Source organism: Malaclemys terrapin, chromosome 1 (assembly GCF_027887155.1).
Source record: "Malaclemys terrapin pileata isolate rMalTer1 chromosome 1, rMalTer1.hap1, whole genome shotgun sequence".
NCBI lineage: Eukaryota > Metazoa > Chordata > Testudines > Emydidae > Malaclemys > Malaclemys terrapin.
The window spans coordinates 71,919,294-71,946,695 of NC_071505.1; the positions used below are offsets into that span (position 1 = coordinate 71,919,294).

At 42.9% G+C, this 27,402-nt stretch overlaps 1 protein-coding gene and 1 long non-coding RNA gene across 6 annotated transcripts in view; one reads left to right on the forward strand and one right to left on the reverse strand.

Annotated features, from left to right (window-relative positions):
• The window catches only part of SYT1 (synaptotagmin 1), a 501,584-nt gene that overhangs the window by 431,246 nt on the left and 42,936 nt on the right, over positions 1–27,402 (forward strand). The window lies entirely within an intron of this gene.
• LOC128836679 (uncharacterized) overlaps positions 4,513–27,402 on the reverse strand; it is a 41,782-nt gene continuing 18,892 nt past the window's right edge. Inside the window, exons 2-4 of the long non-coding RNA XR_008444825.1 lie at positions 8,264–8,431; positions 5,106–5,254; positions 4,513–4,927 (exon numbers count right to left, since the gene is read on the reverse strand). This is a non-coding gene — a long non-coding RNA (uncharacterized LOC128836679). The remainder of the gene's footprint in view (positions 4,928–5,105; positions 5,255–8,263; positions 8,432–27,402) is intronic.

Here is a 27,402-nt window from a genome sequence, read left to right on the forward strand (position 1 = left end):
TTATGGAGGACAGTCTTATAATATGCATCCAGATATCCTCCAATCACACAAGCTGAAAATTGATCCACTTTACTGCAGTTCTGTAACCATATGGGAACCAATTCTGTCTGTGTTCTGTGCACATCCAAAATTCCTGCTGAATGACCTGCCCTGGGAGCAAGTTACCAGTGACCCAGAGCTGCAGGGGAAGGAGGGTGCAGGTGGTGGGGGGAGAGCCCAGGGCTGGGGCGGCAGGAGGTGTGTGGGGGGGGGCAATGGTAGGGGGAAGTCCAGGGCTGGGACGGCAGGGGGGGGTGCGGGTGGGGAGGGTGAGAGCCCAGGGTTTGGGCAACAGGGGGGTGCGGGTGTGGGGGGGGGCGGCGAGGAGCCTAGGGCTGGGATGTGGGGGGGAGCCAACATTTTTTTTGCTTGGGGTAGCAAAAAACCTAGAGCCGGCCCTGCTAGCTTGAGTTGCACTAGCATGAGGCTGTCTAGCTGGGCTGGGAGGTTCAGTGTAGACATACCCTCCGTCTTCCTCTGCCCCTCTTCCCCCACATAGAACTGGCCATGATGTCGCCCAATAGCTTCCTAAACCTTAATTTAGCAATTTGTAAAATTGTTGTTGTTCTAAGACACCCCTGTTCAGGACAGCATTTTAATTTACCATTATAGTCAGTGGGATTTAAGGACATACTTAAAGTTAATCATGCATTTAAGTGCTTCCCTAAATAGGGATGGGCTGAAATGCTTTCGGGAATGGGCAATAAACTTCTAGGCCTTAAACTTAATTGCAACATCAGGCAGCAACTAAAGCAAGCCTTAGTTTGAAAACTGGAACTGCTTGGTCCTAGCTCATCAGCTCAACAGAACAAGTGGAAATTCTTGCTTTTGCTGGATTAAGGCTTCTGGCAAACAATTATATATGTTTAAAAATGACATTTTTAATATTTTATTGCACTTTGATATCTGGAAAGTGTTATCTAGAAATGTTGGGTGTGAAAAGATTGTCTCTGTTTGCCAACATTTGGTAAGACCTTGCTACATAGTTTTATAGGTAAAATTTTCAGAAGCATCTAAGTAATTTAGGCACCTAAGTCCCTTTGCAAGTCAATGGGAGATAGGCTCCTAAGTCCTTTAGGAGCTGTTCAAAATTTCATCTATATTATTTGGACAAGTTAAAAAGATTTCAAAAATGGGTTGCAACTCAGCCCCTCCATACAGCCCACAAAGTAAGCCCAGATTTACAGCCTCCTCCCTGCAGATACTGTCTGCATTTCCCCAACAGGCATAAAGCCTGTGTGGCAAACTCCTATGACACCTGAGCATAAAGGGTGAAGAGGGGCATGGCTGGAGTGCACTGCATTGGACAGCTCTAATCTATGCCAGAGTCAGGATTAAAGAAGAATTGGGAAGAGAATAGAATTGTAATTGGTTCCTTGATGGTCCTTTCTGCAAAATCAAGCAGATCTTGGCATAAAAGAGAAACTGGTCCATAATCCAGCCCATTATGTTTCTAAACTAATCTCAGTATTAATGGATTATAAATAGAAAATACAATCAGGTTTTCAGCATCTTTTTGTCGGCAAAGCAAAATACCATAAACATAAAACTATCCCAAGGGATCAAATTTATATTACAACAGAAATAAAGCTACAGTTTCCTGTAATTAGAAATCTATTTTCAACACCACCTTCACATTTAAAAGGCTTTCTTGGGTGTCTTATAAAAAAAAAAGTCATTGACAAGAAAAAAATAGTTTAGAGTCAGAATTTTTGAAGAGATAGTGAATGCTCATGAATTATGCAAGTCAGAACTTTCATTTTAATAACTTCATTAAAATATAAAAAACCTTAAAAGCCAGCCAACATGAATACATATAATATTGTAGAAGAGAAATACATTGAGTGCTGTGACCTTGCTACCAGCCATATTGAAAGAATAACGCGAAAAACCTTAGAGGAAAAGAAAAGAGATTTATTAATGGGCAAAATTAACAATAAAAAACAAACACCACCACAACTACATATCCACCTATATTAATCCTAAAGACCCCATCAGAGTCTTTACACTCTGTACAGAAGCTATCCAGCCATCTTAGGGTTGTCTGTAATGCCTATCACCTTAACATCTAAGCTGTCAGTGACTGGCAGAAACACAGGCAAAAGATGAGTGCAGCCTGCATAGTTATCTAATCCCTCCTGAACAGCCTCATGTGTGACCCCAAAGTAAATTCTGTTTGTGTTAGATTGTCCACCTGCGGGGGAGGGGGGGTGTCAACTCAAAATAACCAGGTATCATCTTCATAGCACCCTTGTGTTGAAACTGACTCTTCTATGTTGATCAAAATAGCACCTAATGATGTCCTCCATATCACTGTGTAGACAGAAATTTACCTCGCTGATCCCAGCCTTTCTCTGCTCTGGCACAGCTGGTAATTTCTGTGCAGTCTTTTACCTGCACAGAAATTACCTGGCAAGTTGCTATTTCTGATTATAGAAAAGGCCTAAGGGAGTTGGTCCGTCCAATCCAACTCTGTCCATTCCATCCATCAGTTGATCGTTTTCCTCAACCGCGGAAGCCAGTTCTGAGGCTGAAAGCCTCAGGGATTTGACATTTATATGGGCTAAAAATCTCCATATTATATCAAAATTAAGAGCTGCAAACCCTCATACTTCAGGGCATATGTCAGCCTGGGTTAGGAAGAAACTTTCCTTATGGATAGGTTTTCCTATGTTTGTTCATTTGTGGCGTGAGTGGAGGAAGGGAAGAGAGGGTTGCACTTTCCACTGAATCATCTGCTACAGGCTACTTGACTGCAACAGCATATTGAATTAGATGGACCATCTAAAATATGGCAATTCCTACTAAGAAGGGACATTATTTCAGCAGAGTCAAATTGTTCTGCTATGTTTTCTTGCAATGCCTAGGGTGAGAAATAGATTGTACATGCCGATTAATGATTAAATTAGAATTGTACCGAGCTTGTAAACATTGCTCTCAGAAGCTTTAATACAAGCCCTGTACTACAAGCAAAAGACATATAGATTCATTCAGGATTTACATATAGTAGCTATTTTAGCAGCTGAATTATTTGAGAAGGGAGAGATTTCTAATTACATGTATAAACACCTATAGTAATACACGTTGACCAAGGATAGAGTGATCAACAATCAGCTGGTCAGATTGATAGATGAACCTTGTAAGCAAACTGCTCATTATCTCAACTTCAGATCCGCAAAAAAAAAAAAAAATGTGGAGGAGGAGGATTTATCCTTCCAGTGCTAATTTTCCATTCCTTCCCTTTCCACTTTTAAAAAGTAGTAATCGTGCCTTTTTAAAACTAGATTTTCTCATTTGGTCTAATTTTAAGAGGGTTTTTGTTTAATTTATGTTGTACACCTCTACCCCGATATAACGCAACCCGATATAACACGATTTCGAATATAACACGGTAAAGCAGTGCTCCGGGCGGGCGGGACTGTGCATTCCGGCGGATCAAAGCAAGTTCGATATAACGCAGTTTCACCTATAATGTGATAAGATTTTTTGGCTCCCGAGGACAGCGTTATATCAGGGTAGAGGTGTATTTGTTTTTATTCTGTTGTACAGCAACCCCAAGCAAGAGGAAGGCCTATCTACATATAATTATTATTAACTTATTAATAATTATTTTATTAAAAATGTAGTTCTTAATAGCCAAGATTTGGCTTAACTCTACAAGAACATCATAACAATACGAGCAGCTGTGAAATAGATTCAGAAATACTGTAGCTAGTGTTGCAGTGCTGGAGTTCTTGAGGCGATTAGTCAAACAGAGTTGCACATAGGCTTACCAGCAGGTTTAATTTGCTTTCAATAATGCTGAAAGCTGCCGCAGTTGAGATACTGGCTGTAAAGCTGCTGCCTATTTCTTGGTTTTGCTATAATTGTTTATAAGAAACAATTTTTTAAAAAATATTATGCTAAAATCAGGGAAAAAAGAACCAGAATAAATATATTTTTAGATCAATGCTTAAATTTTGGCAAAAGCTTGAAAAATATAGTTTAGGATTTTGGGGGTGAGGGAGGGACTCCGTAATGCCACATGATCTGTAAAGCACCACAAGCATTTTATTGACATTGCTGTGCACTTCAAGTTCTAGGGAGCTTGTATTACTTTCTAATGAAATTATAAAACGGATTTGAAAATCTGATTACACATTACTTACATTTTACATGCTTTTTTCCCCTTGTCTAAGCCGTGTGTGGGCAGGACAGGTGATTGATGTGTACTATTTTGTGTGTGACTGTTTTATAGGCTTCCCTGTTCTGTTTGTAGGTGGGAAACTGGCATGTGTGTGCATCTCAAAGGAAAGGGAAAAAGTCACAAATTAGAGCCTTGATCCTATATTCCCACTGAAGTCAGTGGTAGTTGTTTACAGTAATGAGAATTGAGACATCTAATGCCCAATACTGTGCTGAAAATATACCTGTGAATGTATAGGAAATGGTGGTTCTGGCACTTCTATTGCTAATGTATACTTTTCTTGTAATAAAATATATAGGAAAATGGGTTACATATTTCTTATTCTCTAGCAGTATTGCCAGTTTATATATACTTTTTCAGGTGGTTTGTTTGTGGAAATTTGTTTACTAGTCTGAAGACTCAAGGTTCATCAAATATGTTAGAAAATGTGTACTTGTCACTGGGAGATTAGATTGCCAAACAAAAATAAAAACAAAGTTCCAAGTTACAAAACTATGCCATATCAAAGCTCTTCTGTTTCAAGGTAAATAAAATTAGGAGAACACCATGATTTCTTCTCTCATTGAGTCCAGGCTCCTCCGCTTTCAGTTATCCATTTCCTCTTCTGCTTTCTGTGAACGTCAGCTTGTTTCTATAACATAATGTGCCTCCAAGGCATTCTCTCCCCAGCAACTTTACATGTCCTGGTTTATTTCCATAACCCTGCAGAAGTGACAGAGAAATCAGGATCATGGGCCTTGGTCGTACCTGGGCAACACAAGCCAAGCTGTCTTTGGGCTACTGTGTACAAAGGGGTAGAATATCCATGACAGTAACTTAGTTACATGGGAATTAACCACTTAAGAGGATAATCAAATAGCTATGGAAAGTGTAGAATTACCATTTTTGCCTCTTCCAAAAGTAGGACGATGATGATGGAGCTGAGAGAGCAGTGTGTATCAATAGCTGCATGGTACAGTTTCTTGATTGCCCTTCTACGACAGCTGTGGCCCTGAAATCTCCAGTCCTTTTATTCTAGATGTTATCAACCTAAATTACAGATTTGGGGGGAGGGGGAAGGAATTAAGAAGAGCTGAGTGTACCTCATTATGCAAGAAAGTCACTATGTCCATTCACTTGGGATCATAGTAAATGAGGAAGACTGGGGGCATCATTAGAGTTCAGTGGCCAATGGAAATAAAAACATCAGTGTTTTGAGTTTAAAGATCTGGTATCCATTGAGAGTGCTTGTTGCTCCCAGCACCTTAGTGAATTATCAAAACTAACTGGGTAAAATGCCCATGACTGACTGCTCTTTTGAGACTATTTTTCATTGCATTGGGTAGCTTCTTGTTAGTACATCTGACAACAGTGCTGCACAAGTTTTGAGCACCACAGTTTAGGAAAGATGTGGATAAACTGGTGAGAGTCCAGAAGAAAGCAACAAAAATGATAAAATGTTTAGAAAACCTGAGGGCAGGTTAAAAAAACTGGGTGTGTTTACTCTTAAGAAAAGAAGACTGAGGGAGACCTGATAAAAAGTCTTCAAATATGTTAAGGGCTGTTGCAAAAAGGATGGTGGTCAATTGTTCTCCATGTCTACTGAAAGTAGGACAAGAGGTAATGGGTTTAATCTGCATCAAGGGAGATTTAGATTAGATATTAGAAAAAAAATCTAACTATAAGGATAGTTAAGAACTGGAATAGGTTAACAAGGTAGGCTGTGGAATTCCCATTATTGGAGGTTTTTAAGAACATGTTGGACAAACACCTGTCAGGGATGATCTAGGCATACCTGATCTTGCCTCAGAACAGAGGGCTGAACTAGATGACTTCTCAAAGTCCTTTCTAGCCCTATAATTCTATGATTCTCTTAAAAGAATAAATACTTTATGCCTTGTAACGAGCATATTTAATAGGCTGTGTCCCATGGTTAGTATAAACCATACAAAATTAAGTATATACAATACTTCATAAGCGCTTAACCACATCTGAGTGTATCAGGTATGTCTTTAGCAACTGGGTAATGTTTGCATAAGCAGGTGCAATGGGGGCACAGCAAATGAGGTTAAATTAAAATAAATTATACTAATTCATAATGCTCTTTATTGGCAAAAATACAAATTTTCAAATAATTTTAAAGGGAAAGAAAGCTCAGGAGAATTACCCACTTCCCATGTTAAGACGCATCAAGCAAAGCAAGGATGCTGAAATATTTTATAATCATTTGAATAATGAGTTGATATGAGGAAAAAAAACCTAAGACTGAAATTTTTAAATTAAGGCACCTAAAGTTAGTCCCTGGGGTGGGATTTGAGCATCTAATTGTCTTAGGTTCACTTGAAAATTCATAGAGTCATATATTTTAAAGCCAGAAAGGATCATTAGATCATGTAGTCTGACTCCTGTAAAACAGAATTTCCTCTTGTTATTCCTGTACTGAGCCCAATAACTTGTGTTTGGCTAAAGCTTATCTTCTAGAAAGACATCCAGTCTTAAAGACTTCAAGAGATCGAGACAATTTCACTTGCCTTGGTAGTTTGTTCCAATGGTTAATTGCTTTCACTGTTAAAATCGTTTGCCTTGTTTGTAATTTAAATTTATCAGGCTTTAACTTCTAGCCATTGGTTCTTATTATACCTTTAAAAAATCCTTTAGTACTAGATATTTTTTCACCTTGAAGATACTTATATATTATAATCAAGTGACTTCTTGATCTCCCTTTTGATAAACTAAACAGATTGGGCTTCTTGGTCTCTCACTGTAAGATTATTTTTTCTAGCCCTCAAATCATTTTTGTGCCTTTTCTCTGCACCCTTTGCATTTTTTTAGTGATAAGCATGGGCTTGCAACATGTAGATTTTTTTTAAGATCAGAAGCTATGGCTGTGCAGAAGATGAGGGAGGGCTAACTCAGTGGTTTGAGCATTGGCTGCTAAACCCAGGGTTGTGAGTTCAATCCTTGAGGGGGCCCACTTAGGGATCTGGGGCAAAATGGTCCTGCTAGTGAAGGCAGGGGGCTGGCCTCGTGACCTTTCAAGGTCCCTTCCAGTTCTAGGAGATAAGATATCTCCATTTATTTATATGAATAAAGGTTTGTTTGACTTCACGATAGCATCTGCAAAGTGTTGTAGAGCAAAACTGGTTATAGAGTATTGGTGAGATAGGGTGAATGGTTAGAAAAAAGTTTCATGTTACTTTGTAGATAAAATCATTTGGATGTTTACAGAATTGTCTACTGCAATGGAAACACAGCACTGTTTTGAGGGGAGTCTTCTCTTCTTGCTACTTTCACTCATGATCCCTCATGCTAGGTCTGCTCCAAGTTAAGGGGGTCCAATGGCAATTAGACCAACGTCCTTCCTGGCTGGTGAAGGCAAGTAGGGAAGTACTGTCTCAGTTGTTGCTGGAGATTGTCCATGTTACCTTGTGTGTATGCATGTGGAGGTGGGAGCTATGGTGATGGCTATTCTTAAGAATGTTATTATCTGGCTGTGGTGGGGTCCCTGAGGTGCAACCTGGATTATGGAACTGCTGAGCCCTGCAAATCCACCAACCTGGGTTGCCTCTCACATTGTGATGCTGATGTCAAGCTACAAGCCTCTGAAAGGCACTGCACTCACACAGACATCCACAGGCAGGGATATGCCTAACTAGTTTCATGAATGATCTCCCAGCTAACCGTGAACCATCAATAGGGAGGCTCCAGCCAATTTCCCCCGCCCCCCAGCTTCCCAGTCTTGCACCCCAGAACTGTACCATGTTGCACTGGTCAGAAGCCTGGCCAGTGTAAACTTAGTTTGCCACTTCGTCAAAGGAAAGTGGACATGCACCAGCCTTTGTTATCTGAGCAGATTTCCCAAGCGCTTTAGACAAATTCACTTGTAAGGATAAAACATTAAGATAAGTTTATTAACTACAGAAAGATAGATTTTAAGTGATTATAAGTGGTAGGCACAAAGGTCAGAGATAGTTACCTTAAGAAAATAAAAAGTAAACATGCATTCTAAATCCTAAACTTTTAGTGTAAACAAGAGTTGAATCAAACCGCTTTTCTCACCCTGACAAATGGTACAAGGCTGGAACTACCTTCCCGCTTGGGACCAAACTTCCTCAGTTCAAAGTCTTTGTCCTCCAGACATCCTTCCAGGTGTTGAGTTGGGGTGGGGAGAGAGAGAGGCCAAGTGATGATGTCACTGTCTCTGTCCAGCTGTTAGAAAGATCCTTGCTGTGACAAGGGAGGTCAGTCAGTCCCCATTGGTCAAGCAGTCTCTATTGTGTATGTGCCTTCTCTAAGGACTCTCTGGAATAGTGGATTGTGTGTTGATGAGTCATTAATGCCATCTGGCTATTGATGGCTACTCCTTTGGTGTAACTGAAAGGCTGGTTATGAGTGTTCCCAAACTCACAATATATTTCACTAACACATATAGCAATACTTCATAAATTTACATATAATGATAGCACTTACAATCCAACAGGATATTAATGTTTAACAGATTGAGACTTTTAAAATGATACCTCACAAGATATACTTTGTACAAAACCTATCATAATTAGAAGACAGTAGTGAATATGGGGCTTTCAGGGTGCTACTTTGAGGTATGGAGTGTCACACTGGCCTCTACTCAAGAAACCAAAATTCAATGAGGATAAACAATTGGCCTGGTTGAAACCTTTTACTGTGTTGGGATTAGTCACTGAAAAGGTTGTAGTAGAGCCATTCCGGAAATTTCTTGAATCTGCAGATTTCTTTGACTTCTGTCAGGCAGGTGTCAATCCTGGGTGTGGGGTAGAAACTGCTCTTATAGCACTAGTTATTGATCTCCTCTTGTCCATTCATTATGTTAAAGGGCCTGATTCTCCTCACACTTACACCTCTGTTAATCAGGAGTAACTCTTGGGGTGAGGTGTTTTGCACTGTTGTAAACTGGAACAAGTGGGAGAAGAATCAGGTCCCAAGTGTCCATGCTCTCCTTTTTAGCTCTGTCAGCAGCCTTTACCCCCACTGACCACATGTTTCTGCAGACTTATCTTTGGACTCCAGCTTGGGTGGGACAGCATCACTCCTAGGTGCCTCCATTTTTATTTCCCTGAGAGGAGTCAGAGGGTAATGGGTCGGCAATTGCTCCTCTGCATGTAAGATAACATAGGGGTCTATTCTGTCCTTCCTGTTGCTCAATGGGTATAAGAGGCTGTTGGGAGGGTTAGTGAGGAGACAGAGACTACAATGTAACTCTGTATGTTCATGTCTCTGCCTCTACCATATCTGACTTGGTTGGAATTCCTCTCCGAGTGCAACTTTGTTTACTTTCTGGGCGCATTGCAAGGCCATCTTTTTTCCCAGGCATGTGGGAAGCAGGTTTTATTTCTCTGCTTGCTGTGGAGGAGGCTTTATTTTGTTATTAAGTCATCTGGGGCACATTTGTTCATTTATTGCAAAGATATTCATAGTGAAAATTAAAATGATGTATATGTCCAGTTCTTCCCCCCCCCCCCCCCCCGAACCTAGGATAGATGATCTTTTATGTTTTTTTAATCAAAATCAATTAATCAATCAGCACATCTCCCATGTACCCTGGTCCCACCCTTCTCTGTCTAATATATTTATGCCATAATATGTAGGCGTTGTCACAGTCAACTCAAAATCCTACAGAGGATGGGCTTTGCACTGATGGAGTACCCCAATGCCCTCAAATAAGCTGACCAAAGACACAGCTGAATATAGTTCTATACATATATATACACACATATAGGACTATATTTTATATATATATTTTAAAAGATCGTACATTGTTCTGTACAACTGCAAACTGCAGAGACAAAAATTCTTTGCTGATTTGTATTTCACTCTGTTCCAATTTACTTATTGTGTGTCTGGTTTCAAGCCCTGGCTAAAAGAAATTAATACAGTTTTTCTTTTTGGTTTCTATACTGTTCATAACCATTCCTAGAAGCCATTACATTCCTTTTCATTTCTGATTGTACTGTATCCAGAGAGGACCCTGAATCTGGGGATTGCGTTTCAACAGCCAGACTGAGTGACCTAAATCGTACAGATTTTATAAAGCACTTTCTGCAGCTTCTGTTCACTCTTGATTTCAGCACAGAACACACAGAGTCCCTAAGCCATTGCTATTTGCATAAGGGTTTGCTTACTTGGAGTCATTCCTAGTATAGACACATTGACTTTCCTTGTTTACATTCTGTTTGCTATATTTTCCCCTTGTTTACAGTTTTAGCATATTTGAATGCTGATAGAAGATGAAAAGGAAGAATAGAATCACCCAAAGTGCTGCTGCCTGACCTACCCAACACACATCTTGCTTTTAGAAAAACCCAATCATTCTTCAGCAGTGCTTTGAGGTACATTCAAATCTGCTTTGGCATCTGTCCAGCCCTGCATAATATCAAGCAGGGGACGTCCTGTCTGAGAGAACAGATTGTTAGTTCAATTATACTCCTGAAATTGAGTTAAATTTCCATGAAATCTGCTTCAAACTGTGAAGAGCCCCAGGGGAATTTTTTTGTTTGTCTGCTATTACAGCAATCGGGCATATCAAATGGAAGAATGACATATATTGTATACGTGAGTGTTTTGTATGCTGTTTGTGGTTGTTTATTTCACGTGTTGGGTAACAAGGCAAAGGTGAACTGTTCTAGCTTGAGAATGTTGATAGTGCTGCCATCTAAAGACAAAATCCAGCTGTTGTACATGCCTCAGTAATGAGAAAGGAGGAGCTGTGACTTTTTTACATTTAATTGTATAATAATGTTATTATATTATAACCAAAAGGAAATTAGGAGTGCTTTAAGAGTCTACCTCTGTAAAGATGACTAAAGGAATTCCTCAACAAGATAGCAAGCTGTTTATATCGTAGGATTGGGTCAGTAGTTTTTAAAATGACCCTTATATATTGTACTACCTGGAATCTTCAGGACCGACTTGATAGCAACCACTCTACTAGTACCTTATGTTGTTGTTGCTAGAATAATAACAATATTTCCCCATGAGCATCACATCTGGTGCATACACAAGCATGATGAGGTTTCCCTGAACTTTACTGCATCACACAACTTTTAGTTCACTTTCTGGCAAAGGGACATACGGGTGCAACTTTTTTGGCAGTGACCCAAATATCCATATGGTACAAACTTGCTCTGCATTGATTTCAATATTGTTTTAATAAAATATATTCTTCTAGTTACATGGATCCTGTCACGCCTGGTTTTACATGTTTTACCTTTGATTTTCACTCTCCATTTCTATATTTTCTCTAAAGTTTGAAAACAGTATTTCCCCCTCCACCTGTTTTGTCCTTTCCTTTACAATGAACATTTATTTTCCTGCCTCCTAACTTCACACATTTCTTGGGAAACACAAGCCAACACAGCTTTAACTTACCTTGGGTCAGAGTCTACCACTCCTTCTCAGGTTGATAACATGCATACTCACAAATTATCCCATTGATTTCAGTGTATAACTTGCCTCCACCTTCAGTTTTTGAAACATCCTTGTTTAAAAAAAGGTCAGCAGTGTCAGCACAGGTTTGAGAAAAGGGTTTGCAATTTAGCCAGAGCTCTCTCTGATGGGTAGATAGCTGCCTCTCAAGAATCATCAAGGAACTTTGTCTATTATTTATTTTTAATTTCTTGGTGACAGTTGGTGGGTTTTTGTTTTTAGCTTGGAGAGGGTTGGGGGTGGTTGTAACAGTTTTATAAAATCCAGAGGACCTTTTCCAATATGCCAGTTCCAAGAACGGTCAAATCTAGGTCTTGAGAGTGTCCCTTTTCGTTGAAAAATGAGAGAAATAAATGCTTATTAATGTCTATGCTGTATCTTAGGCAATTCATGGCTTTTAAAATATTCTGCATTTTACTTGTAAGGCAGTAACTTTTTTTTCATTTAAGTATAGCACTCTTTGATTCTTTCCTGCAATTTTCCTGTCAATTTTTACTTGCAGAGAATGAAATTAGACTGTATAGCACATATTCCAAAATGGAATTTAAGGCATAGAAAAACAACAACATATGATCAGATATTGCCTAGCAAGCTTATCAGATATTGTCTAAAAAGCTAATCAGAATGTAGGAAAGACAATAGGATATACTAGAAACAGTAAATCACTTGATGACTTAATTAGGTTAGCATGACTTCCACACAGTGATATACTGTAGTCTCTTAAAACCAAATCTCTAAGAAAAGTATTTGAAAGTAATGACATGCAAATTGTCAGGAAGGCAATAAGCTTGGCTTTCCAAAGGACACCAAGAGGTGCAAGCTATGCATCACCACAGATTGTTAAGGCTGAAAGCATGCTCACAGGATGGGTTTGATAAAGATCATAAAACACAAAGTAACGTAGAACAGTACAAGCTGTGCAGTATCCACACTAATCTACATAAAGCTTGTGCATGTATTTATTTATTTATTTATTTATTCATTCATTTTTGGCATGCACTCTTTCTCTGGACAGGTCTAAGTAAGCCCAAGTATTAAGATTGGTTCAAATGCATATTTTTCAAGCTTTACATCAACTCATTTACAGGATGACAGAGGGTAGACATGGATGGTAGGAGAGAGATCACTTGATCATTACCTGTTAGGTTCACTCTCTCTGGGACACCTGGCATTGGTCACTGTCGGTAGACAGGATACTGGGCTAGATGGACCTTTGGTCTGACCCAGTATGGCCGTTCTTATGTTCTTACATTCTTTTACACTGCTTTGACAAGTAAAGGAACCTTCAACTGGACAGAAATCTCCCCACATAATACCCCTTGTCTATTAATTAAAGACACTTTAATTCATATAATACCTTCTAATGCAAGTAGCTCTATAAAGAATCTTTTGGGCTTAAGCTAATGCCTACCTGAGCTTTTTCAATCAATCAATAGAGAAATACTTGACTACATCCAATTTTAGTCATCTATCAGCTAACTGAGATATCCAAATTCAAAAAGGAGCATTCGGAAGAATCGGGTGGATTTGTATTACACGCCCTTAAGTCCTTAACTCCACAAACCCAAGACTGGATTTCAATGAGAGTTAAGCACAGTGACAAATGATAAAATGTTATTTAAATGAGAGTTGTGGCCATTACTTCAGACCACTACTCTGAAATTTTCCAAGAGGTAAAACAAAGAGAGATGACTAAAAGAGAGAGAGAAATGAATGATATATGTCTGGGATATGCCACTAACCTCCGCATCAATGGGTCTGTATAAATTATAGTATCTCCCATGGCCTGGGCACCACTGTTGTGCATGATCCAGTTGATATAGTTGATGGGGAGGCAGAAAGTCCAAGATAAATGGTCAATTTCTGCTCTGATTTATAAGTCTCTTTGTTGTATTGACGCCTTGTGTTTATGTAATAGGAAACAGAATTTGAGTCACAGGTAAATAGGGCAGTGGCGAGGATTCGGGAGACCTGAGCTCTATTTCCAGCTCTGCCACTGACCTTTTGTGTGACCTTGGGCAAGTCACTTCATCTCTCTGTGCCTCTGTTTTCCCTTCTACCATTTGTATTGTCTATTAAGGTCTTGAGGTAGAGGCTAGCTCTTACTGTATGTATGCACAATGTGACCTCTAGGTGCCACTATAACATTAATAATAGAATAGACACACATTCTTTGAGCCCTTCTGCACTCAGGAGCACTAAGCTGTGGGGGTTTTCTGCCTCCTTTTGGCCTTGCAATCCAGGCTGACCTTTTCCCTGTATACATGGCCATATTTCTATTGTTTATTATTTGTAGACAGTACAAACACAGAACAAAAAGACAGTCCCTACCACAAAAAGCTTGCACTCTAAGTAACAGTCCAGAATAGTCAAGTTAAACAAGAACCAATTTGTGCTAAATGTACTTGCTCCTCCCTACCAACTTAACATGAGAGTCGGGAATCATAGTGGTGGGCAGACAATTTTGTGCACATATGATAAATGCTAGGGGTAGAGCTTTTGTTTTTCTTGGCTTATTTATAATTCATTGCTAGTGGCATGTAAATAATAAGATATTAAGAATCATATGATATTAATCCAACCCAGTACTTACAATAAAATGCAGGTTGAAAGAATCGTGACTGAAAATGCAATGGAATGCATTTTTATACCCACAAAAAAGTCCATTTTGCTGTTGTCTGTTCTCTCTTTTAAATTTCCTATGTACTCAATCCTGCTGATTGAATTAGAGAAAATCTCCACTCCATTCAGTAGTAGTAGGTACCTGAATTTTGCTAAACTATTTGGTACCTCTGTAGCTGAAACTGTCTCAAGTTTCCACTGAATCAGATAATTCTTATCAGATATCCTTGAGGATGATAAGAGGATCAGTGCTGTCACCAAGAGCAAAGCAGCACAAAATTATGGTTCAGTTTAGAGCTGTTTGCTGCCATCCTGGTACTGTGTGGCAAGAGTTTTGAATGATCTGAATATGAGATTTCTGATACAATAATTTCTGCCATGAATGAGCCCTGAAATGATTACTTGTCCCTGTAGGGTAAATGGAACAGCTCATCATGAAGGTCTTTGTAGAGATAATGCATATACCTATTAGGAAGATTTAATATTCTTGGTTGAAATACCAGGTCTGCAGCTCAAGGGTTAGGAAGGATGGTTAAGCTTTAAAATTATTTGGAAGCAGCTGATTTTAAGTTGCCATGGCAAAGGATTTTCAGACAATGAGAGGCTTTTACATTAATAGCATTGTAAGACTTGTTGTGATAGAATTGTCTCACTGAAGAGCAGCCTCTTTTTTGCTCCTGCCGACACACACGCTGATAAAATCATAAACTAATTATATAGTGTTATAATGATTTCTGGATACCTTTTCTGAGGGCTTTGTAACTGGGTTGGAGATTACTTTTCTGATAGATTTTTCTAATAGGACCTGTACTATTCAGTATTTTTATCAATCAATTATCAAAATATGCCCCAGGACTATACAAATGCTACTTTATGGAAATGACAATGAATTTCAGTTATGTTAGTCTGTTAAACTAGAGGCATGGCTGACTGTGAATAGGCTGCTCTTTACTTGAAATGGAAAATATTTTCTTATGGTTTATTGTGATTTTCCTTTAGATTCTTCAACTTTTGGGCTGCAGTGGCCTCTATGTGCCTCTGATGTTCAGTTGCACATCTTCTCAAATCCAGATTGTGTCTTTTCTATATTCCCAGTGTGTAGCCAAGATAGAGGGTTGGAGAAGTGTGATCCAGCTGAGGTTGAACCTGGATAGGACTGGCGCTTTTTGGTGGGGGAATGTGTTTGAAGGAATTGACAGGGGTTTATTCTCCTCCCTGTTTTGGATTCCTGGGGTTGTCTATCCTTTTCCAAGATCTCCATAGAAGCAGTAGTAGCCTATAGTGCCCCTTTCTATGTATGGCTAGCTAAAAAATAAAGCAGCTTCTCTTTTGTAATGCAGAGCATGAGTGAAATTCTGACTTTGTTAAGGTTAGTGGGAGTTTTGCTATTCACTTCAATGAATCCAGGACTACACCTCTTGTCATTGTTATCTACGTCTTTGTAGCCTGGGAGACAGATGCGCTCCCCTGGTTCCAGGTGCTTTGCACTTCTCAGGTGGTACAAAATGGCTGGAACCTGGCCCTACTAACTGAAAACGTGTCTGGCAAAGGGAATCTCTCAAATGGCATAAATCCAGCATAAGCAGCTGTGTGTCTACTGCCCTTCTGGTGTATGGGGCATGTTGGAAGTGGCTGGGAGAGAGGCAAGGTGGAGTGGAGCAAGTCTGTGCCCTGCCAATTCTCAACTGGAGTTTGGTCCCTTGGGAACTATAGCCCCCTGGTGTAAGCTGGAGTAGCTCCTAGGTTGCTCTAATTTACACCAGAGTCACAACTGAGGAGTAGTAAGTAGCTGACTGACTGCACCGATCTGCTTCTCATCCCTCTCCTTTCCTGACTAGGCTTCAGTAACAAAGAGAATATAGGCCAATATTATATGGCAGTGTCCCCTACTGGGAGCTGTCCACTTCACCACTCAGAAGCCTGCAGCTGGTGCAAAATACTGCTGCCCATCTCTAATGTGGGAGAGGATGCTGGAAGCCCATCATGTTGGTGCTCTGTGTTTTGCCCTTTCTCCCTATTGACTTTGGGGTGAAATTCCAGGTGCTGATTGCATGAATAGTCTGGAAGTCAATTATTCGAAAAGCCCCTTCTCTTGCTGCGGTGACAGGATAGACTGTCACTAGTCACTCCTGAGATAGAGCTCTCTAGGCTGACAGCAAGGCTGTTTTGGCCGCGCCGCATGTTCATTTCCTGTGGCACTCTGTGAGACCAGAGTTTGATGGGTTTCAGGACGTAGTATGAGGCACATTTGTTCTGACAAGCTTTTAATTAAGGCTTTCATCGGAGGCTTTTAATTGAATTTTTGCTTGACACTGACCACTTCCTTGTTCGTGGTTCAACAGATCTAGATAGATTTTAGTGGGGGGGGGGGGTTATAACTGTAGGTTTTAAATGTAGTTATTAGTTATGTACTATATGGGAGTGCGCTGTTTCTTATATGTTCGCATGGTTCAAAGGCTGCCTAACTGAGCTGCTATGCCTGAGTTGAGGACTGAATCCCCATTACAAAGCATTGGCTCCGCGGTCTATACTGCCGTTTTAGTGATAACAGCAGTACACAAGATAAAGGGGGTCTGACAGCATGTTGCAAATATTGTCAATTTAATGGTGTACTGTAAGCTATATGAAGCACCCAAGTGCCATGGTGATGTACAAATGTAATACATTTAAACAATTACTTAAAAATAAATAGATCAATCCAATGAATCTCCAGTCCATATATTTTTGTAGTAGCATGTGGCCTTTTAGCTACTCAGTTCCCATTAAAGCTCATGGCTGTTGCACAGAAGGGCTTAAAAACCCAAACAAACGCCAAACCCTGCTCAGCTTTGAAAACCCTCAGTCATTAACCCTTGAAACTAGCCAAATTATTTACCCTGGGTGAAATGAAAAGATTAGGTAAGGATTGTAGAGGCAACTGAAATTATTCACAATGCGATATTAAATGATTTATCGTAGCCCCCTGAAAAGAAGCCATTTTGGAGGAGCCAAAGTTATTAAAATCTGCGAAAGCATGGCTAGAGAAGATTCTGAACTGTTGAGATTAAGATGGTTACATGATAATGGTAATTTTTAAAAATGTTACTTATCGATACAGCAATATAAGAGAAAACATAACTGCCAGTTGTTGATCTTGTTAGCACATGACAAATTTCACTCAGAGACCCCCAACTTTGAGAAATAACCACACTGCAGGATTTTCACATGTTCAAAACTCCTCTGAAATCCTAAAGGGCCGTAATTTAAAGCCGCAGTGAGATTTTAGGGTACTTTTGATCATATGGTTTGCTTTTTTTAAATTAAACTTGTATTGGTATTTTCAATATAGTTGACAAGCTATTAATTCCAATCCTATCCTCTTTATTTAAAAACAACCATAAAAGATCCTAGGCTTGATTTTCAGATGTATCAAGGTCTCAGTTGCCTTTCTGACTACTCTGAGCCTGACAGGGGAATAAACTGACCCTCAGCATACCTTAGAGATGCCACAGGGCTGCTTTAACATACAATGGCTGGAAACAGTTTCTCAGGGGCCATTCCACTGACTGGACACATTCACAGAAGCAAACCACATTCTGGCCATACTGCAACTGCTCCTTTGGAACTCACGCTGTGTAGAAGAGGGTGCAGTGGGTGGTATAGAGACATGCCATGGTGGCCTCCCCTACATTAGGGAATACCCAGTTGTCCTTTATAGTCCTGTTTGCACCAGTGGAGCAATCTGATATAGGGACCTGGCCCCTTTTACGTGTGAGAGAACCTGTACGCTGAAGTAGATGAAACAGGAAATTAATCATTTAACACTTTTAAAGATTTGCGACAGAACAATTTTCTATGCCACAGAAGTAATAACAATAATGAAGGTAAAAGTAAATGAAAAGTAAAACTGAAAGGATAGAGGGTCAAAATATGGCAGAAAAAAATGTACCATAAAAAGGACAACTAGAATAAATAGCTGTAATTTGGGATGGGTTACAATTAACAATAGAACCCTATAATCTAGAACAGAAAGCTATTTATCTACTGAACAAGAGCTTGTAAATGTTAGCATTAATGAACAAATAAATCCCTTGAGTGGGAATAATCCTCCATCTGGAGCACGACTGTACAGATGCCCTCCAGTTGTCCACACATCAGACCACAGGAGAGCAACTTGTAGTTTTCAGAACCAGGGCAATATGGAACTAATGAATGAATGAACATCCAGCACACAACATTAAGCGGATGGTCCACATCTATGTTCATCACTGGCAGGCATTTAGGATACACACATTTGTGCACTTTGCTACTGTCAACAAATGCATTGCAGAGTTTTTGATGATAAGTGAAAGTCTCTTATTTTCCAAGTATTTATTTTTCCATCTGGATTTTCACCTATAAATTTAGGAATTGGCAATACACAAAAGAAGAATGGAGAATAGAACTAAACATGACAGAATTATTTAAGATTTCAATAAGGTGTATATCAACCTTGTTGCTTAAATGTGTAGAAAACCAAAGCCCACAAATTCTAGTGGGGTTCAGGAACCATAGAACGAAGAAAATGGTTTCAAAAGCCTAAGCTATTGCCATGCAGTAGGCTACCACTATTCAGCATAAAAAATGGCTCCATATTGATGCCTTTTGTGGATCACATACTGGATTGGAATCAGGGCAAACCAAACTACTGTGGATGATAGCTTGAGAAAACAGCATAACTCACTACATTATAGACTTATAGTGGGAACATAATGCCTGTTTGAGCGGCAATAACTTGATGTTGGCAGAAATTTTCTCCTCAGAGTGGAAAGTAGATTCCAAAGCATCCTGGGTAAACTGCAAATACTGTGGGGTGTATCCCAAAGGGGTGAAAAAGCTTATTGCAGGTGTAGCCATAAGTGTAGCAGTGCAGTGCTGTGTTTCGTTCCCCAGCAAGGGAATTGACTTTTTTGCCTTTCTTTATCGGTCATGTCTAGTCCTTCTTACTGCCAACTACTAAAAATACTTCCTTTTCTCTTATGACTGGGTGGCATTCTATACATCAATTTGTGCAGCCCGTTTTTGTAATGAATTTGTATAGCATTTTTCCCCTTTTGCACATTTTTATTACCTCTTAAATAATGAAGCCAATTTATGTGCAACCCAATTATTTTGGAGGAATTAGAGTTTTCTCATTACATTTTAAATTACATTGTGAGTCCAGTGCATTTGAGTGGAGATTCAGTTTTCGCACAAAAATAGTGGAGAATTGTATCCCCCACACTGTATTGCCAGTTTTAATATATGGTTCCCTGCTATATCATAACACGTTTTGAAGAGTCACATCTACCTATGAAAGAGTATGTTGATTCTGTTTTCTTGGCATATATGAAAGAACTTTATTGCTCTTTATATGTGAGGCTTAATTGGCTTTCTCCTGAATTACACAGACAATATGTTTCTTAATTTGTTTGTATATAGGGTGTTTAATATCAAAAACTCTGAATTATTGTTTGATTGTTTACCCTTTTCCAATAATGATTATTTACAAAGAGTAATTTATTGTAAACATCTGGTTTGTGGATATTGGTATCCAATTTGGAATAAGCTAACTATTACACTGAGAACTGTTCTTTAAATATCCAGGTTTAAGAATGTAAAATGTAATCCTATTTGTCAATGAAATTCTTGTGGTATTTGAATGTCACTTTTGTTTGCTATATTTCTTGTGGATAATTAGTTTTATGCATATTCATTGCTTATCTGGCCACCCGATTAGCATTTAAGATGATTCTTTCTTCCTTCTTTTTATACAGTTGACAAAATATTCAGTGAAATATTAACTGAAACTATGTTTCCACAGAAAATTAGCAACCAAGATGTTCAGGAGATTGTGACCTAATCATGGCATCGTGAATCCTTGCTGTACTGGACGGATTTTTTTATACAGAAGTTGTTAAGAGGTTTCAGATTTGCTTAGTCATTTGAGACATAATAACTTTTGTGTTGTGAGTTCATTTTGAGAAGAAAAAAAAAAAACACTTTTTGAAAAACATGTAGAAAATGACTAGGTTAATCAAAATAAACCCAGCCAGGGTCATGTCAAATGTGCCATCTGTTGAGAGAGACAGTAGCCTGACAGTCCAGCTTAGAATTGTTCAGCCATTTTGACTGCAACCACACTGATTCCCTTCCTTCCTGTGCTAGTGAGTTCTGACAGTTGACCCTGCTTCAACACTCATAAATACGCTGTCATGCAAGGTACTGTACCAATTAGACAATACGAGAAAATGTTACTTTTCATTTTGGTGGTTGGAACGAAGGGGATCTCTTGCCTCAGATTAGTACAATAGCCATCCAAGGGTCACACAATGACTTAACATGGAGAACTTAGGAGCTTTATTTAATACAGTGGTTAACATTAATAAGTCAGCATTTGCCAGTATTTAGCCATAGAGTGCAGTCTCAGACACTTGTTTTACATATAACCATTATGTGGTAAGGGTGGCCTACTAAAAAGACGGTTACTCACCTTTGTAACTGTTGTTCTTCGAGATGTGTTGCTCATATCCATTCCAATTAGGTGTGTGTGCACGCCGCGTGCACGATCGTCGGAGAAGTTTTTACCCTAGCAACACCCGGTGGGTCGGCTATGGAGCCCCCTGGAGTGGGGCCTTCATGGCGCTGAATATATACCACAGCCGACCCAGCGCCCCCTCAGTTCCTTCTTGCCGGTTACTCCGACAGTGGGGAAGGGAGGCGGGTTTGGAATGGATATGAGCAACACATCTCGAAGAACAACAGTTACAAAGGTGAGTAACTGTCTTTTCTTCTTTGAGTGCTTGTTCATATCGATTCCAATTAGGTGACTAGCAAGCCTTACCTAGGCGGTGGGGTCGGAGTGAGACATTGCCATGTGCAAAACCGCCGATCCGAATGCAGCATCGTCTCTGGATTTCTGTACAAGCGCGTAGTGAGCTGCAAAGGTGTGGACTGATGACCAAACTGCAGCTCTGCAAATGTCCTGGATCGGAACTTGAGCCAAGAAGGCAGTTGAGGAGGCCTGGGCCCTCGTGGAGTGAGCGGTGAGGTACAGAGTCGGGACACTGGCCAGGTCGTAACAAGCACGAATGCAGGACGTGATCCAAGAGGAGAGGCATTGGAAAGAGACCGGTAGGCCCTTCATCCGGTCCACTACTGCAACAAAGAGCTGCGTCGTCTTACGGAATGGTTTTGTATGTTCAATATAGAAAGCAAGGGCCCTGCGCACATCCAAGGAGTGCATGCGCTGGTCTTGACGCGTGGCGTGCAGTTTAGGATGGAATACTGGGAGGAATATATCCTGGTTCACATGAAAAGCTGAGACCACCTTGGGAAGAAAGGCAGGATGGGGGCGAAGCTGCACCTTGTCTTTATGGAAGACTGTATACGGAGGCTCAGATGTGAGTGCCCTGAGTTCAGAAACACGCCTTGCTGAAGTGATGGCTACGAGGAAGACTGTCTTCCACGATAGTTAAAGGAGCGAGCAGGTAGCCAATGGCTCAAACGGAGGCCCTGTGAGCTTGGAGAGAACCAGGTTAAGATCCCACGCCGGAACAGGTTGGCGCTGCTGCGGGTATAGCCGGTCCAAGCCCTGAGGAATCTGACAACCATCGGGTTAGAGAAGACCGAGGAAGCGTGTTCTCCTGGGTGGAACGCCGATATAGCGGCCAGGTGAACTCTGACTGACGATATCGCCAAGCCCTGCTGTCTCAGGGACAGGAGATACTCGAGTATGATGGGAATAGACGCCTCCAGAGGGGGCGTGGCCCGCTGTTCGCACCAGCAGGAGAACCTCTTCCACTTGGCTAAGTAGGTGGTCCACGTAGAGGGCTTTCTACTTCCTAGCAGAATCTGTTGCACCGGCTGTGAGCATTGCAGTTCCGTCTGATTCGGCCATGGAGCATCCACGCTGTAAGGTGGAGCGATTGCAGGTCGGGGTGACACAATCGACCGTGGTTCTGGAGATCAAGTCTGGGCACAAGGGAAGCGTGATCGGCGTTTGAATCGATAGCTCCAGAAGCGTGGTGTACCAGTGCTGTCTCGGCCAAGCTGGTGCGACTAGAATCATACGCGCCTGGTCTCTGAGTAATAACCTGTGGACCAGTGGGAACGGAGGGAAAGCATAGAACAGCTGGCCCTTCCACGTTAGAAGAAAGGCGTCGGAGAGGGAGCCCGGAGGGAGCAGAACTCGTGGCACTTCCTGTTGGCTCGAGATGCGAACAGGTCGACCTGGGGAAATCCCCACCTCTGGAAGATGGAATAGATGATGTCCGGGCGAATCGACCACTCATGCGTCTGGAAGGATCTGCTGAGAGAGTCCGCCAGAGTGTTCTGGACTCCAGGGAGGAAGGATGCCATGAGATGTATCAAGTGGGCAATGCAGAATTCCCACAGGCGAATGGCCTCTCGGCATAGGGGAGACGACCGGGCTCCTCCTTGCTTGTTGATGTAGAACATGGCCGTGGTGTTGTCTGTGAGGACCAACACGCAGCGGCCATGCAGGAGACCGAGAAATGCCTGACAGGCTAGGCGTACTGCCATGAGCTCCCGAACATTGATGTGCAGAGCTAGTTGGGATGCGCTCCACAGGCCTTAGGTATGGTGTTCCCCGAGGTGAGCCCCCCAACCCAGAGACGAGGCATCCTTGACTAGGTGCAGGGAGGGCTGTGGGGCGTGAAACGGTATTCCTGCACAAACTGCCTTGTGATCCAGCCACCAGGTGAGAGGTCAAGACCGAGCTTGGAATCGTGACTACCATGTTCAGGCTGTCCCGAGAGGGGTGGTATACTGACGATACCCAGGCCTGAAGCTGACGAAGCCGAAGTCTGGCATGTCTGGTTACGTAAGTGCAAGAGGCCATGTGGCCTAACAGACCGAGACATGTCCTTACAGTGGTGATCCGGAAGGCCTGAAGTCCGCGGATGATATTTGCGATGGCGTGAAACCGAGTGTCTGGCAGAAGAGCTCGGGCTCTAGTGGAGTCTAGGACTGCGCCGATAAACTCTATTCTCTGGGTTGGCTCCAGAGTGGACTTCTCTTTGTTTAGTAGAATGCCTAAGTCTTGGAATGTTTGTAGTATTAAGCTGCTGTGTGCCCGAACCTGTTCCCTGGTACGGCCGCGGACCAGCCAGTCGTCTAGATACGGGAACACCTGTATCCTTTGCTGATGAAGGTATGCTGCCCCCATAGAGAGGAGCCCAGAAACCTCCTGTATAAGGGATGCTCGTGAGAAAGGTCCCTGAAGAGGGACGGGGAGGGGGGGTGGGAAGGAGGGGAAGAAGAAAATTGGAGAGCGTATCCCCTCTCCACCGTGCGAAGGACCCAACAGTCCGAAGTTATAAGGGACCAAGCACGGTGGAAACAGGAGAGGCGATCCCGAAAGGAAGGAAAAGGATCCTGGGTGATGGCTGGTATGCCGTCCTCGGGCGCAGCTTCAAAAGTTTTGCCTAGGGCCTGGAGGTGGCCTAGGTGGTCCCTGATTCTGACCCTGCTGACGGCCAGTCGACTTCCGTCTACCACCTCGTCTCCGCCGTCTGGGGAAGTCCTGTCTCGGACGAGGAGGAGGAGGGTAGAACCTCTGTGGTTGTGGCCTAAATGGTCTGCATTGGGGTCCTGGGACATGCATCCCCAAGGAGTGCATCATGGTTCTCGAGTCTTTGAGGCTCTGTAACCTAGAGTCCGTCTTTTCCGAGAACAAGCCTTGTCCGTCAAACGGCAGATCCTGCAGGGTCTGCTGTAGTTCCGGTGGCAACCCCGAAACCTGGAGCCAGGAGACACGTCGCATGGCTATCCCCGATGCTAGTGTCCTGGCAGCCGAGTCCGCGATGTCTAGGGAGGCCTGTAAGGAGGTTCTAGCCACCTTTTTGCCCTCCTCCACCAGGACCCCAAACTCCTCCCTTGAGTCCTGGGGAACCAGCTCCTTACATTTCCCCATGGAGTTCCATGAGTTATAGTTATATCTGCTTAAGAGCGCCTGTTGGTTTGTGGCTCTAAGCTGCAGACCCCCCGCCAAATAGACCTTGCGTCCAAACAAATCAAAGCGTTTGGCGTCCTTTGATTTGGGCGCTGCCGCCTGTTGTCCATGGCGTTCTCTGGCGTTCACTGATGAAACTACCAGTGAACACGGTGGGGGATGTGTGTAGAGGTACTCGTATTCTTTGGAAGGAACAAAGTACTTCCTCTCTACACCCTTGGCAGTGGGAGGGATGGAGGCCGGGGTTTGCCAAATGGCCATAGCGTTAGCCTGGATTGTTTTGATAATGGGTAATGCTACCCGTGTTGGGGCATCCAATGAAAGGATGCTCACCACCGGGTCCTGCACCTCCACTATCTCCTCGGCCTGTAATTCCATATTTCATGCCAGCCTATGTAACAGATCCTAGTGGGCACAAAGGTCTATAGGAGGTGGGCCTGCGGGCGTTGTACCCACCACTGCCTCATCTGGGGAAGATGAGGAGGACGCCTCAGGGGGTAAAGGACCTGAGTGGGGTTCCGGCTCCATGGGACTCGAAGGTGCCGGATTCCCTGCACCAGGATCTGGCTCTTGCATGGGCGTCGGGGCCACGGCCTCCATGCCCCCTGGTGGGGGGCAGGAAATGGTGGCCTCAGGAGCCCTGTGCTCAGAGTGAGTCGAGCAAGAGGGCGCTACTGGAGCCCCTTGAGCCTGGTGATACGCCCAAGGGATCCAGAAAGACCAATGCGTAGGGTCTTGTTGCAAGTCTTCTGCCCCTTCCTGCCAATGGCCCAAGTTGTCTTCAGCTTGACCTTGAGCAGGGTACGCTGAACAAGAGGCTCCTTCAGACGTGCGCGACACCGATCTCGAGGGCCAGGGTGGTACCGAGCGTGTGTGCAATGAGTCGTCTTGATACGGTGCCGAGTGGTGCCGACCCAACGGCGAGCGACCTCGGCGCGGTGCCGGCGAACGGTACCAGGATTGACAGCGGTGCCGATGACCATGTCGGTGCCGAGACCCAGATCTGGATCTGGACGATGAAGATCGTCTGTAACCATGGTGCCGGGAGCGGCTTCGCGAATGTGAGTGGCGCTCGTACCGGTGCCGGGAGCTGCACTTTGACTCCAACCGGTACCGATGCTCAGGTCGGTGCCAGGAAGAAGATCGGTGCCGGGAGATAGATCTATGCCGCGAGTACGACCGGCGCCGGGATGGAGATCGGTGCCGGGACTGCGAGCGGCGTCGAGACCTGCTCTGCGAACGGGAGCGGTGCCGCGAGTCCACGCCTGGATACGGCGGGCGTATCAGGGTAGGCTTGCCCCTGGACTGTAGTGTACGAAGCGGTGCCGCAAGTTGAGAAGGTGCCGGCTCCGTGAGTGCGATAAGGTCTCGCGCCGTGGCGAACGTCTCCGGTGTGGAAGGGAGACAGGGCTCCACCACCTGACGAGGCGGTGAGCCAGTCCGCGTCAGACTCGACAGTTCTACACCCGGTGCCGGAGTCAACGGTGCCGATGGTCCTTGCACCTTCTGTCGATCAGGAGCCGGGCACGGCTCTACCCCTGCAGGGGGAGCCGGTGCCTGAAGGACCGCAACGACCTGAGTCTTACGGGGCCTTTTAGGACCCGGAGACAGGGACCGGCACTGAGGGGCTTGAGGTGGATGCGGTGCCGAGGGAGGATGGTGCCGAGGTGCCTTCCCCGCATCTGCCCGCGGTGCAGTACCGGACGGTGCCGCTGGGGCGCTACGCACCGAGGCGCTTGGTGCCGGAATCTGGCGCGCCGAAGGAGGATCCGGGCTAAGTGCTGCCTTCATGAGGAGCTGCTTAAGTCTGAAGTCCTGCTCCTTTTTCGTCCTTGGCCTGAAAGCCTTGCAAATTCTGCACTTGTCCGTTTGGTGAGACTCCCCTAAGCACCTCAGACAAGAGTCATGGGGGTCTCCCATTGGCATAGGCCTAGCACATGCTGCGCACGGCTTGAAACCGGGAGCCTTGGGCATGAGCCCGGCTGTGTGCCTGGGGCGGGGGGGGAAGGGAGGGAATATAGCCCCCTTAACCCCCACTAACTTATGAAAACTATTTATAACTATTTATACTACTAATCACAACTAATCTAAAGAACACAACTAACAACTATCTACAATAAACAACAGGTAAGCTAGGAGAGTGGAGGACAGCTATGCCGCTCTCCACAGTTCCAACGACCGTCATGGGTAGTAAGAAGGAACTGAGGGGGCGCTGGGTTGGCTGCGGTATATATTCAGCACCATGAAGGCGCCACTCCAGGGGGCTCCACAGCCGACCCACCGGGTGTTGCTAGGGTAAAAACTTCTCTGACGATCATGCACGTGGCGCGCACACACACCTAATTGGAATCGATATGAGCAAGCACTCGAAGAAGAACCCAGGGTTATGAGTTCAATTCTTGAGGGGGCTATTTAGGGATTTGGGGCAAAAATCTGTCTGGGGATTGGTCCTGCTTTGCGCAGGGCGTTGGACTAGATGACCTCCTGAGATCCCTTCCAACCCTGATATTCTATGATAAATCTATGATAAATCTCTATGATAAAAGTTCTATTTTAATTGGCACTTCTCTACTGTTGGAGGGGAAAAAAATCTACCTGCTGCCTAGGACTCATCTAAAAAATCAGAGTTAAAGGACTGTCTCAGCTGTAGTCTCTGGAACTGTAAAAAAGATGGTGTTTACATATAGCATTCATGGTTTTTACATTGCATTTAGATTGTAAATATTTCGGGTCAGGAATTATCTCTTACACTCTGTTTATAATGGTGCCCCTTTGACACTACCATAAAAACATAACAGATAATAATATATCACATTTCTGTATTTTAATACCAGAAATAATAAATGTTAAAGTACAGAACTTGTTACCAGAATTTTATGATTCGAAAAAACATATTACCGAGTAAATGGTTACCTGAGCAAATTTCTGAATAACATGAGTCGTGTAGACTTGTTTTGGTGGCTCAGACATATAAATGTGTCACAAAAGAGCAATGATTTAGAAAACAGAAACATTTTTTTTCCAATGCCAGAATATCAGGACTAAGGGGAATTTGGAAGCCTGGTGCTTAGAATTTTGAGAAGCTCCTTGGGAAGGGAAGAAACTAATTTAATAAAGAAAGACACAGTCCATAGGTCATTAA